Genomic DNA, 13,568 nt, shown 5'->3' with positions numbered 1-13,568 from the left:
AGATAATTTTCACTTGGGCATGGGTGGATATGAGTTCTGCAGTTATAGGATCTTACTATTTAAAAAAATTGACTGGATTTTTTTGCAATGGTGCTCTGGATATGGAACCTCTCTAAATATATTTGCATGTGACAGTTGACATAGTTTTGGGGAAACTGTGCATGTTTTGTGAATCCAGGTATTTTCATTTTATTTATTGTTGAATTATTGCAGTTTTGTTGTTAGGATTATATCTTGAACTAGAATCCTTTAAAAAATGAAGGCAAGCATAAATGTTTATTATATTCTGGCTAAGTTCCAGCCAGACAACTCAATTTTCTCGGGACATTGTCAGACTTTGGGCATAAAGCATGAAACATGTCATCTGTTTTTTAGTGAGCCCAAAATGGTTGAAGAAAAATTTATCTTTAATAGTACATACATAATTACATTGTCCCTACAAGCCAAACAGGATTTGCTGCTGTTTGGAAGCACTACAAAATCATACAAAATTTGTTTATGAGAGGTAAACATTGACTATATATTTTTACAAATCAGGAAATCCCAGGTTTGTCTATATCTTTGATTCTGGAAGCCCACCTAGTCAAGTTTGTGTTTTTCTTGCCCAACTGCTAAAGCATGGCAAATCTGTATGGGGTGGGGACTGACATAATATGACAGATTCTACCCCAAGAAAAAGATGACCAGGAGAAAATGTGCACCTCAAGAATGCTGCATTAAAATCAATCCAACTTACTCATTCTAGGATTGATAATAGAAAGTCAGGAGGATGCTTAGCAGTCAGTATCTTTGGCACCTTCCTGTTTTGCTGATGCAAAACTCCAATGGCAATTCAATTAGTCACTGGCAACTAGGATAATTGATTCAACTCTCAGACATATCTGTTTATTTCCTTTTAGCTTATTTTCATAGGGAACCAATGCAGGCAGTTATTTTTATTTTCTATTTTATTTTTAGATGGATACTCATCTGCTATTAGTCAGGCAGTTTCTTGATGTCCAGGATTCGCATAACAATAAAACACATCTCATTTTTGTTTTCTATAAATCCACCACCTCTATTATTCTCTTTTGTAGTCACAATAGTCTCAGGATGGAATGAAGGGCCACCAAAAATTCTACCAAATATTGTATACAGGGCCGGCCGGAAATAATTTTCAATGTTAAGCGGGGGTGCTGAAAAGCGCCCCCGCAACCGGCCCCGCCTCCCGCGCCCTGGCCCCGCCCAGCGGGCCCTGGCCCCGCCTCCCACGCTGCGTAGGAGGCGGGGCCAGGGCGAATAGTGTGGGAGGCGGGGGCAGAGTTGGCCCTGCCCCCCGCCCAGCGTGCCCTGGCCCCGCCTCCCACGCAGCGTGGGAGGTGGGGCCAGGGCGAATAGCATGGGAGGTGGGGCCAGAGTTGGCCCTGCCTCCCACGCTATTCGCCCTGGCCCGTCTGGCCTTTTCTAGCTGGCCAGACTGCAGCGGAGGTCCCTCCAGGCCGCAATCGTGGCCTGGAGGGACCTCGGCTGCAGTCTGGCCAGCTAGAAAAGGCCAGACGGGCGAGCGGGAGTAGCGCGGGAGGCGGGGCCAACTCTGCCCCCCCCTGCGTGGGAGGCAGGGTCAGGGCACGCTGGGCGGGGGGGGCAGAGTTGGCCCCGCCTCCCGCGCTACTCCCGCTCGCCCGTCTGGCCTTTTCTAGCTGGCCAGACTGCAGCCTAGGTCCCTCCAGGCCGCGATTGCGGCCTGGAGGGACCTCCGCTGCAGTCTGGCCAGCTAGAAAAGGCCAGACGGGCCAGGGCGAATAGCGTGGGAGGCGCTATTTAATGAGCACTGAACTGGAATTGTCAATAGGGTACATCTGGAACGGGCAGAGTCTTGCTGAATTGGCACTAAACCTGTTTCCTCATAGCTGTTGTCCACAATGGAGTCAGGTTCACAGCCCAACGGTCCATGGGACATCACAGGGTGTTCCATAGGCTGGGAGCCACTACTGAAAAGGCCCTGTCTCTCATCCCCACCAGCCGCACCTGAGAGGCTGGCAGGACCGCCAGCAGGGCCTCACCTGAGGATCTTAAACTTCGAGGTGGGTCATAGCAGGAGACACGTTCAGACAAGTAAACAGTTATCTTAAGAATTGCATTTAAAGCATAATTCTCAGTTTTCCGCACTATCCCCCCCCTAAAAAACCCTACTTACCCAATCCCTAAACACCATCTCTGCATTTAACTGTTCTCTAAAGCATTGCCTCTCAATCTATATATTGTGGCAGAATCATTTTTTTTTGTTCTTCCAATGTACCAGCTACTTATATCATATTTGTGCCAATTAGCAATTATTTCTTTCTTATTTTCCTGGAAATGCATCAGCAACAGTGGCTCACAGAAGCTGCCAGTCCACTTAGAGCACCACTGCTTTGAGGTAAACCACAGTGGTTTGGCATAGACCAGCCAGACTGGATACACATAGCTGTTCAGCAACAGCAGTTACAAGGTTAATTGCTACTTCACAGGTTTGATTAGATGAAGGTTGATCAGTGTTATGTATAGCCATCCAAACCCTTTGACAGAAGCACAAGTTTCACAATGAATTATAATAATTGCATCCAAATATTGGATTCTCTAATGGAAATGCTCACAAGTGTGCCCACACTTCTCCCTCCCTCCCTCCCTCCCTTCTTCCTTCCTTTCTTCCTTATCAGTCAGAGAGCAGGATGCGACCTTATTTGTATTATAAATTATAAATTCAGATTAGGGAACAGAATGGTAAAGTGGGCATTTGGATAAGTGAATTGTTTCCAGAAGCTTTAGAAATAAATTATAATAGTTAATGGAATTAACAGCTGGTCTGACTGAATTGACATAAAATATGACCAGATTGGTTCTCTGTAAAACATCATTTGTCTGTTGCTTGGATCCACCCGTTTGTTTAACTTGAAGCTTAATTTAACTGAAAATGCTCTGCCAGGCTGATGGGAATAAGAAAATGCAGCTCAATGTATCTCTTGGGGGCTGCCTACGCAATTATTGAGTGTTTGCTAGTGTAAGTCCTCTCTTGGAAATGTGAGAAGATGCAACACCAAGGCACCATTATATCTTGACTAAATAAAAAATAGACCAAACTTTTTTCTCCACCATCATCTGCTGGATGTGGTATTGGGAGTCATTCATTAACCTTTCCATATATAGACTCTTGCCCAAATTAATTTAGATTTATTTAGGGAGCTGAATATCAGATTCATATCAGCTGAATAGAACTCAAGTGCATTACATCTACTCCACACCAAGTAATGAATGCCATTGTTATTATAATTTGTAAAGTAACTAATTGCCTAATTTTAAGCTGCTTCCCACCCTTTTATTACCCTCACAAAGAGGCTGCAAAGTACTTTATAATAACAAAATAGAAATAATTGAGGCCAAAGGCCGATATTCCTTGGATTGCCTTGAAGAAAACACAAACTTGACAATGTGTTACTTTACATTTTATAATAAAAAAGAGGTCTAGCAGCTCCAGAGTGGAATGGGAAAAGATGTGACACCTGGTGGTTGTAGTGCCTGATATAAATGCTATCACTAGTGCTCTGTGGAAAAGTGACAAAGACTCAAGATATTAAAGCTGAAGGGATCATGGATGACTTTATGCAGTTTAATCTTACTTGAGCCTCCTTGGGTTTTGAGATCTTCAGGGGAGGCTGTTCTCACAGGAATATTTCCCAGAAGCACAGAAGAGGGACTTCCAGGCTCTGGAACTCCCTTCCTGTGCTGGCAACTTCCTTGTTGTTCCTCCCTCAACAGGGATAGGCAGGCACTCTAATTTTGACAAGTTTTGCAAAACTGACTGTTTCTAGGGAAAGGGCTTTACAAATGTGCTCTGCTATATTTTTCTTTGCTCTTCTAATTGATAGGGTTTTAATTCTTTGCATTCCATGGATATGCTAAAATGTAAGAAAGCTATTTTTATGCTTTTGTATTTGTTCTTTAGATAAAACAAGGCTCAAATCATAAAGAACTCTGAAAAGTGTGTGTGTGTTTGGAGACTTTCTTCAGCAGAAAGAAATTTACAAAAATTCCTACTTGCTTCAAGAAAAGTTACGTCCTCAATGCCTTGAGATTCAGGACTCAGCTCTGGGAGCTGTGAACTTTACTTCCATTGCTCTACAAAATTTCTGAAACACTTTGAGCTTGCTAGAGGACTAACCCTTTATTCTTGAATTTCACAAGATCTATTCATACAAATCTTTTTTATTAAAGTAGTATGAGTCATTGGCCTATGCATGCCATAAGTCTGTTTGTACTATATATTGGTCTTACCCTGGTTTAAGAATGTTTTACATACCATCACAAGACTGAGAGTAATCCCCAAATATTCTAAATATTTAGGAGTCCAAATTCCCAATTTAATTTAAAATGCAGAGGATGCAGTATAAAGATTTCAAGACGGATAATCCTGCAACCCAAGTTCTGTATTCAAAGGCATGGCCTTAAGTCTGCTACTGCATAAAAAGACAAAAAGGAATCTTATAATGCCTTTGAAACAGAGAAAAATAAATTCTCAGTGCTTGCTTTTGTGAATTTCCATGTTGCTTTGCTTTGCTCCCCATTTCCCTTCATCTTGATTGCTTATTTCCCTTAGAGCTGTAATCTCCAGCTATATCGTAGTTGTAGAAAACAAAATATATTCATAGAAAGCTATCATGGCAGGGAACGTGGTTAACATTGTGGGAGCTGTGTTGTCTTATTATCTCTTTATTTAAAGTGGGACATCGTCAGTCTTATGACTCCTTCCATATAAACAAACCAATAGAGTGGCAATAAATCTATTGCTTATTGAAGCAGAAGATCAGAGATGAATATACAATGCTCTGTCAGTGCATCTATACGGACAGGAAATCCTGGTGCTGATGTCATTAATGTGTACCAAAATGTGCAAAGGATGCTCTTAAAGCAGAAATGTGGCAGTAGTATGATAGAGAATGTTACTAATCTCCTACTCTCCAGAGACTGACTGGAGCAGATATCAAATAGAACAATGTGGCAAAAAGAAGTGATATAATAGGGCCCCTATATTCTATACTTCAACAACATGTTTCTCAGGGTGATTTGTAAAAATAAGTAAATCAGAGTCATATATTTTAAAGCTGTTTCCTGTTCTTGTGCAGAAAAAAATGTGAAAAATGATTTTATTGTGATACGTTCCTTCAGCCTGCATTACAGCATTTGGTTCATTTGTATAATTGGTTGGGAAAGAAGAAATAGAGCTTACACAAATATAGCTGTTCTAATGCTATTTGCTCAGAGGAAGATCATCTTTATTAGAGCCAGGAAATCTTACAAAAACATTTCACCATATTCCTACTGCCCTTTTTTTTTACCGACTATTCCCTTCTTTAATTCTGAAATACCTGTGCAAACAATTTCTAATTAATACAATTCAGACTAGAATAAGAGCATTTACTTACCAGTAAGTACCAGATACTTACTAGTGTATCACCCAGGGCAATCCCTGTGATGCATAAATAAATATTATCTTTGTTGCTGTTCGCTTACATAATGTTTGGACCTTATAACACACACCAAAAAAAATTTTTTTTAAGTAGGCAACCCATGTTTTTAGAATACTTAGTGAAAAGTTGATAACACTGGATACACTCACCCTATCACACCGGGATCTCTGCTTTCCATATATAATAAACGAATGCACCTTTGCCTTGATGGATAACTCCTCCCAATCTGTTAGATGTTTCCCCACATCACTGTCTTCCCCCATCTTTTTTATTTTGTGGCAGATCTAATGCAACCACACAACTTGCAATTTAAAAAAAACCCAAAAGGGAAGCAGAGTAAATGTAGAGAAATAGAATGTGTATGATCTTTAAACTACTTATTTCAAGAAAACACCTTTGATCTACTACACCATGCAAACACCATGCAAACACCACAATCTTCTAATCCACTTCTTTCAATTGGAGCTGCCAATGACCTGCAGATGAGTATACCATCACACATAAAATACTGCACATCTGGCATCTGCAGAGAAACAAAGGATGACTGAAGACAAATGGAATACCATCTTACAAAAGATACTGTCTGCAGATCCTTTGCATATATAGATTCCTATGGGTTTACCCATGAAATGTTCCATGCATCATGTGATTGAACCAGTGGGAACCAGTACACAAAGGAATTTAGAGACAATTTATTGTGTGATAAAGTTCTTAGACATGGTGCTTTCTGTTTGTTAATGATTTATATCAGCGCACCTATTTTATAAATGACTGAAATGCCTATTCTCAATGAACATAGCTTTAAATGGTCTATATTAATAATAGAAACACTATAGAACATTCCTTCATTGCAGTGCTTTGGAAAATGACTCTTCAACTGTAAAAGAGTTACTTCTTATTGTTTCCTAGGTGGGGAGTTATTTGAAAAACAACCTTCCTATTTTCTTTTGAACAGATTGTCTTCATTGCCCCAATGTCCATTTGGCTCTGGGGGCTAGGGAAGCTTTTGTTAATACTTTCCTCTTCATTTTTAAAAATCCATTCTCTAATACTTTATTTTTTGCATATGAACAACACTGTTTTTAAAATATAATTAGCCCAGAATATAACTGTGACAGGAAAGGACATACAGACAGGAAAGGACATACAGAATATAAAGATTAGCACAGCTTATAAGAGGCCAGGTGCCCTTTGTGCACTTTGTGCACTTTGTGTCCTTTTCGAGGATGGCAGAGCTGGCTACAGTGGCTCCATGCTTCAGTCACCTTCCGCTTAAACTACTGTAATGCACCCTATGTGAGGCTGCTCTAAATAAGTGTTGAGAAGTTACAGGCAATGCAAAATTTAGCAGATTTGCCCGGTATGCATTTTGCAAATCATAAACACTGTTCCTACATAAACTGCACTGGTTTCCAACTTACCTCCAAGTCCAATTCGCCTTAAATTTGTTTGGGGCAAAGATATCTTGAAAGACCAGCTCATCCCATAAACGCTTGTCTGAAACATCTGTGAAGATCCTGTTACGTTTCTCACTACCCTTTTAAGCTAGGTTAGAAGATTCACAAGACAGGACACTTGTAGCAGAACTCTGACTGTAGAATTCATTCACAAGCTAAAGTGGATCCATCCATTTGGAATTTCCAGCAAACGGTGAAACCTGTACTGTTTTATGTGACCTTAAAATTAAGGGAAACTGTTGTTTAGATTGTGTGCCTGATTTAGAATTCTTTTAAAAGATGAGTTTGGACTAGCTTTAATTGGTGTTTAAAAAATCTATGTAATGTTTCATGATTGTTTTTATCAACAATTTGGAGACAATAAATGACCTGACGGGCAATAAATAAATGACTTGAATAAATAAATACATTTTGAACCAGGTCTACTATACAAATATTTCTATATAGATGATTCAATATGGAAGGTTTTTTCTCCAAAAATTGGTCAGCTTGATAAACGCAAATCTAAGTTTCTGTAGGTACTACCAAATGAAAGAGATGAAAGAGAAGAAACATTATGTGTTTTGGAAGTTAGAGCTCACCAGATATAAGTATATAATTTTCCTTCCTTCCTTCCTTCCTTCCTTCCTTCCTTCCTTCCTTCCTTCCTTCTCTCCCTCCCTTCCTCCCTCCTCCTCCTCCTCCTCCTTCTCTCTCTCTCTTTCTTTCTTCCTTCTTTCAGGGACCAAGTACAACATGTATCATGTAATTCAATTGTCAAAAGAGGACTCTTCACCAGCTCTTTTTAGATTCACTTTTGCTTGAAAGTCCTTAAATATTAATTTAAGTAATCTCTGAGTTCCATCCACTGTTTCCTGCAAGGAACACATTTTAATTTTCTGCAGTTGTCTCCTTGACTACCTGGCTTTTCTATGCTTTCAGGGCCCTCGGGTAATGTAATATTCTTTTATGCCATCCATGGAAACAACTGATAACATGTTCTGATGGCTTTTGGCATGCCATCTGCTCTTGAGCTCTTGAGCAGGTTTAAATTAACCTTGTGAGGATGTTGCTGATTCACAGACATCTCTCCAGGACCCACAAAAGCTCATAGCCTGACAAACACATGGCACACTGAAGTTATAAAATGTGATTATGAACTGAAGCAAAGATTGTTGTCAAAAACCAGAATCCCAAAAGGTACCCTGAAATCCAATGAACTTGCCAACATTGCACAAACACCACATACACACCTCAGGGAATATCTCAACAATTAGTTTAAGGAAAAACGCAATCCTCTTACAATACCCTGAGAGACACATAATGGTCTTAGGAAGAGTCACAAAGCTTTTCCAGATTTTATCTGACTATCGCTGGGAATATTTACAATCACCAGATCAGATCCCTTCCTGGCCTCCATTGTATGGTGAGTTGTAACCCATTGTCTTGTTCCAAACAGGCAAGAACAGAATCATCAATCCCTTTATCTCCAGCCGTGCCACATTCCTTTCCTCCTGTACCACTTCCGTGTGCGGACCAAAAAGTAGCCACTATAGTGCTATAAATTAATCTGTATGCTTGCAATTGCACTTATGTCAGCTTTTGGAGCACAAACGCTGCTGACATCCACACTTAGCCAGGGTTAATAAATGCCTCTTTTCTTTGCTTTTGTCCCATCTGTGTCTTATTTGGTCCATTGGGAGCTTGACACTCCAATTCCACAAACCTGTGGTTTTTGCGCAGCTGAAATCACCCAATAAGAAGGTAAAGGAACTTCCAGCAAAAGATCCAAAGACAGACTCAGGCCCATGGTCCCATAATGATTCGTGATCAAGTGATTTCAGTATAATTATCAAATGTTGATTTACCTTGTGTACAAGTACCCACCTCAGCCAAGGGAGATGATGTTCCATGTCTCCTAGAAGAATTCAGTTGGTGAAACACCTCACAATGTTGTTGTGTGGGGAAGAAAACCATGAGTATGTTGTATTCATTGAAAGAGAGCCAGGATATGGAATCATAGAGATGGGAGTTGAGCTAGATGGACTCCCTATCATGCAAGAATACACAATAAAAGCATATCCTGGACTCTCTGGTTTTAATGTTTCAAAATCCTGGTCTCCTGACAAATGAAAGTTCTCCTGACAAATGGCTATCCAGCCACTGTTTAAGAATTTCCAGAGAAAGATCCACCATACTTTGAGGCAGTTTATTCCACTTTCAGACAGCTCATACTATCAGGAAGTTCTTTCTAGTGTTTAGATGGAAAATCCCTTCCTGTAGTTTGAATCCATTGCTTTGTGCCCTAGCCTCTGGAGGAGCAGAAAACAAACTGACTTCATCTTCTATATTATATTCTTTTAAATTTTTAAATATGGCTTTCATCTCCCCTCTTAACCTACTCTTCTCCAGGCTCCCTAAACCTTTCCTCATAGATCATGGTTTCCTAATCTCAGACCATTTTGGTCGAACTCCTGTAGACACACTCCAGCTTGTCAATGCCATTTTTGGAATTGTGGTGTCAGTATGTCTCACTGACCAAAGCAAAATAGAGTATTACAGTAGAGTCTCACTTATCCAACACTCACTTATCCAATGTTCTGGATTATCCAACGCTTTTTTGTAGTCAATGTTTTCAATAAATCATGATATTTTGCTGCTAAATTCGTAAATACAGTAAGTATTACATAGCATTACTACGTATTAAACTACTTTTTCTGTCAAATTTGTTGTATAACATGATGTTTTGGTGCTTAATTTGTAAAATCATAACCTATTTTGATGTTTAAAAGGCTTTTTCTTAATCTCTCCTTATTATCCAACATATTCGCTTATCCAACGTTCTGCCAGCCCGTTTATGTTGGATAAGTGAGACTCTACTGTACTTCCCTTAATGTAGACTCCTATTGATACAGCATAATATTGCAATGGCTTTTTAGCGGCTGCATTGATAGTTACGAGCTATAGCCTATTATATCATATCATATTTGCATAGATTTTTGAGTGCTGACCTTGCTTTAAAGAATGGTGGAAGGTCTCACAACTAGAATTAGACAAGAAGAGTGATGAGATTCTGATAAATTCAACAAAACTAGTGCTGATCAATTTTCTTAACCCAAGCTAGTGCTTGGAAAATTACATTTTAAAAGTTACACTTCTAAAGTGTGAAAAGTAGCTAGCTATCACAGTTACGGTAGAGTCTCACTTATCCAACATAAAAGGGCCGGCAGAACATTGGATAAGTGAGACTCTACTGTAACTGTGATAGCTAGCTACTTTTCACACTTTAGAAGTGTAACTTTTAAAATTTAATTTTAAAAGTTACACAGCTCGGGCTGTGGCGCAGGCTGGAGAGCAGCTGCAATGAATCACTGCAATGAATCACTCTGACCAGGAGGTCATGAGTTCAAGGCCCGCTCAGAGCCTATGTTTGTTTGTCTTTGTTCTATGTTAAAAGGCATTGAATGTTTGCCTATATATGTAATGTGATCTGCCCTGAGTCCCCTTCGGGGTGAGAAGGGCGGAATATAAATGCTGTAAATAAATAAATAAACAAGCGAATATGTTGGCTAATAAGGAGGGGTTAAGAAAAAGCCTATTAAACATCAAATTAGGTTATGATTTTACAAATTAAGCACCAAAACATCATGTTATACAACACATTTGACAGAAAAAGTATTTCAATATTCAGTAATGCTATGTAGTAATTACTGTATTTACGAATTTAGCACCAAAATATCACGATGTTTTGAAAACATTGACTACAAAAATGCGTTGGATAAGCGAATGTTGGATAAGTGAGACTCTACTGTACCACTATTTATGTAACAAGATCTCAAAAGTAGCTGAAACAGTTACTTCTGGGGCTGGAGATCTGCAGTTTATAACCCATTGTCTAGTAGTATTATCTTCCCATCCATTTCCATGTTTCCTTACTCTCACAACATGAAGCAGCAGCATGAAACAGTACAAATCAGCCACTGAGTTGAATTATTTCTTCTGAACTCCTATAACAATAACACTAACAAAATTTAATACCATATAGTTGTTCTTTTTTTGCAAGCCAAAAGAACCAGTTGTTCTCACACAGATAACTCAAGAAGCTCTGCCCTAAAGGGTACTCACACAGTGCAAAATTCATTTACTCAAATAGTCCTTATAAATCATGATGAAATATTATCTTGGGTAAATGCCTAATAGAAAAGTTAATTTCAGTCTAGGTTTTGAAGTGGAATCAATCCCCCTCTTGGGCTGTTTTCTTTTCTTTTTTTCAGTGTAAACTCTTTTGGGGATTCTCTGCAAGTAGTTTGAAAGAGATTTTTAAATTAACTAAAACAAATGAAGCTATCCTATTGGAGAGACAAAAGCTCATGATGTTATTAAAATGAAATTATTACTGTTGTGTATTTTATTTTGTCCTTAAAAATAATAGGTCATGTTTCCTTTAGGTATCCGTCCCCTTAGAGGTTCTGCTGTTTCTCCTCTGTGCTCTATTTGTAGAGTTCCCCTAGGAATATAAAATGAATTTCCTTTGACAGAAAAAACCCTAGAGAGACCAAGAAGCCAGATGCTGAAAGCCCTTTATTTACCTTAATAGGATAGAAAATAGATTTAGTAAGATTGGCAAAAAAACAAAAAACAAAAAAAAAGCAAAACCAGAATTCAACATACTGGAAAAGATGAGAGTTGGCAAAGGCAATTTTTGCATCATTAAAAAATTATAAAAGCACTAATGGAATTATTTATAACTTGGAGAAGGTGCTTTTTGAAAGTATTTACATCAGTCAGTTTTGCTCAGAAAGAACAGGCTTCAGCTTTGACACTTCAGCAACTCCTTCATGAGTCATCCATAGATTCCCAGCAAGTATGGACCACCAAAAAATGATGAGGGAACAGTTGTATCAGCAGTGTTTACACTAATATAACAAAATGAGTTTTCACTAAAAAGGATATGACAAGGAGATGATAGTCAATCAGGAAAAGAAAATGTGTGTGTGTGTGTGGGGGGGGGGGGGGGGAGATAAAAATATTCACTAATATGTACATGACTTGGAGAACATTCTATTACTTCCACAAATGTGCCTGGATCATTGAAATGTTCTCCAAGCCATGTATGAGTTGATTTTAAACAAATTGCATCCATGAAGATGAAAAATATCTCTAGTATGCAAAGTGAGCCTTTAGCCCTCCATAATACAACTCTCTACCCATGAGAGCTGCATGCCAAAATATCTGGAAGTCAGAAGGTTCTCACTCATCAGCTCAAGGACATCTGTTTTGGGAGATCAAAACATGGCTGTTGGATAAGTGCCAGGACTCTGGTGGCATGCCCTGCTTGAGACAATATGCTGTATGAGGAAAAGAACAAAATGTTGCTGCTGCCACCAGTCCCAAATATCAAATTCAGATGTCTATGCAATTGATGCTTAGTTGAGTATTAGGCGCAGGTCCGCAGCTTGGGGGTCCTCCTGGACTCATCGCTGTCACTTGATGCTCAGGTGTCGGCAGTGGCCGGGAGGGCCTTTGCACAGCTAAAGCTAGTGCGCCAACTGCAACCGTACCTTGAGAAGTCTGACTTGGCCATGGTGGTCCATGCTCTGGTTACCTCAAGGATGGATTACTGTAACACACTCTACGTGGGGCTGCCCTTGAAGACGGTCCGGAAATTGCAGTTGGTACAACGGTCGGCAGCCAGGTTACTAACTGGAGCTGCTTACAGGGAGCGGTCAACCCCCCTGTTCAAGCAGCTCCACTGGCTGCCGATTATATTCCGGGCCCAATTTAAGGTGCAGGTTATTACCTATAAAGCTCTAAACGGTTCGGGACCTGCCTATCTTCGTGACCACGTCGTCCCCTATGAACCCACCTGATCGCTAAGATCTTCTGGGGAGGCCCTTCTCTCACTTCCACCCTCCTCACAACTGCATTTGGTGGGGACGAGAGAGAGGGCCTTCTCGGCTGTGGCTCCTCGACTCTGGAATTCCCTCCCCAGGGAGATTAGGTTGGCTCTCTCTCTACCTTCCTTCAGGAAACAACTGAAGACTTGGATGTTTCGGCAGGCCTTTGGAGACACAGTCATTAATTAATCTGCCCCAGAAGGTTTTTAATAATCTATCCCGTTTTTATTACGATTTTACCATTTATGTGTTTTAAATGCAATTTTTTATCCTGTATTTTTGTTTTAATTGATATATTGTATTACTGTTTTATCTTTTTATAGTGTGATTTGTATTATGTTGCCTATATTTTGTTCTATGTTGTTTGGGCCTCTGCCCCATGTAAGCCGCCCGAGTCCCCGCGGGGAGATGGTGGCGGGGTATAAATAGAGTTTTATTATATTATTATTATTTTTCAAAGCAGCGGGCTAGTTAAGTGTAGTTAGGACAGCTTGTTCTACAGTGGAAAGGAAGGGTAGATGACAAAGGAGGGCTGGCTGGGTGGCTGTCAATGCTATTCTAAGAATCTGTTATTTCACTTTATTGCTTCCCCTCTGCTTAATAATGGGGACACTCTCATCAGATGAGTACTCCTGGCCATCTGTGATAACTTTGGAAATCTACTTCAATTACCTGGGAAAGGCTTCATATGTATTTAGCTGATACCAGTATAAATCTTGCTTTCATGTGCTTTATTGTATGCATCTATAAAT

This window comes from Anolis carolinensis, chromosome 1 (assembly GCF_035594765.1).
Source record: "Anolis carolinensis isolate JA03-04 chromosome 1, rAnoCar3.1.pri, whole genome shotgun sequence".
In the NCBI taxonomy this organism is placed as follows: Eukaryota; Metazoa; Chordata; class Lepidosauria; order Squamata; family Dactyloidae; genus Anolis; species Anolis carolinensis.
Note: the sequence above shows the minus strand (reverse complement) of the source record.